This window comes from Littorina saxatilis, unplaced genomic scaffold, assembly GCF_037325665.1.
Source record: "Littorina saxatilis isolate snail1 unplaced genomic scaffold, US_GU_Lsax_2.0 scaffold_390, whole genome shotgun sequence".
In the NCBI taxonomy this organism is placed as follows: Eukaryota; Metazoa; Mollusca; class Gastropoda; order Littorinimorpha; family Littorinidae; genus Littorina; species Littorina saxatilis.
The window spans coordinates 65,912-67,661 of NW_027127129.1; positions in this window are offsets into that span (position 1 = coordinate 65,912).

The window sequence follows — 1,750 nt, forward strand, 5'->3', positions numbered from 1 at the left end:
TTATCTAAATCAGAAATGTTCCAAAACAGTTTAGCTAAATCTGGTAGCAACCAGAAACAATGCTATAAGTTATAATTTAGAAACAATGAACAGAACTCTAATACAAGAAATAGCAATGCTTACATCTAACCAGAAATAGCAATTATGAATTCTGATATCTACCAGTACCAGAATCAGCTAGAAACAATGATAGAACCAGAAAATATGTACTTCTGGTGCAAACCAGAAATAATATATATATGTATGTAAGACCAGAACTTCTTGTGTAAACCAGAAACAATATATGCCAGAAACAATATATGCCAAAAATAGTGTTATGTAGAGGTTACCAGGGCCGGACTACCGGGGGGGTTATGGGGGTTGCGCAACCCCCCCCCCCCCTAGCCTAAACATGTACCTTACTTATTTAATTTTTTTTATTATTGCTTATTTTATGCCGTTTCATGCAAGGAGCGACCATTTTCCTATCTCAGAATATGACCTACCCGTCAGCTTCAGGGGGCTTCGCCCCCTGACCCCCACAACGAGGGGGGGGGGGGGTGGGTTCTAGGGTTTCCGGACCCCCCCCCCAGCCAAAAAATATAAATATTGAATGAGGTATGCATTTCTTTATTTTACATTGAGTTTCAATTTTTGGGGTATTAATCAGTGACAAAATCTGCTGCCTGAAACTGGTAATGATCATCCTCAGAATGCACCAGATTGCACCATTTTGCATCCTTTTTTTCAAAATTTTCCGGGGGGGCATGCCCCCGGACCCCCCTAGCAAGCTATGCGCTTCGCGCCGTCAGCTCGGCGCTTTGCACCTTCACACCCATATCTTCACAATATACTTTTGAAAAAAACCAGTCATAAAATGAACTGATCCGCCCCTGCCGCCAGGGGGGACATCCCCCTGGGCCACCACTGGCAACCCCCCCCCTCCTCTTCGCCTAGTCCGGCCCTGGTTACATGCCGAGTCTCAGTGATTATCAAAAATAATGGTCGAAGTTCGCGGATCATGAAAAATGCGAGCTTCAGCCTCAGTTTCTAATCTTTTTGTCTCAGCCTCAGCTTGAGCTTGTGCTTTCTTTGCCTCAGCTTCAGCTGCTACTTTCTTTGCTTCCCTTTCCTGACTTCTCTCTTCTCTATCCACCTGATCCTGGGCAAACTTAAACAAAGCTTCTGCCTTTAACCCATGCTTCTCTCCCAATACCAAATAATCAGCATATGTGTTACCACCAGTATCACTAGTCTCTGCCATCTTTACAATGTCAAAATATCAAAGTAATCTCAAAGTAATACAATGGATCAAGTAACACAAGTTCACAAAATTGTTTTAAGTATCAAAAAGTTGTATCATACACCAGTTTCTCGCAATACTAAACACACACAAAAGAGTATCATAAAATACTAAACTAAAAGAAATCTTGTGCCTTTTTAAAAACAATCCTCAAATTGTTTACTACTTAACTATTTACACAACCAGTCTCAAAAATAAACAATAAACTTAATAGAGTCCAAAAAAATTTGATAATTTAGAAAATATCAGTTTAAACAATCAATAGCAGCTTCAAACACTTGTCAATCAATATCAAACTTAAACTAACAACTTTAGAACATCAACAATAAAAAAAACTTAAAAAACAATTAACTAGAAATGTCAAAGTTTCTCAAACCCAAATAACACACTTTAAATGAAAAATTCAATTCCACACACCACTAACCAGCGTCAGATCCTTTAAGGAAAATCAATCGCCAGAGCACACCC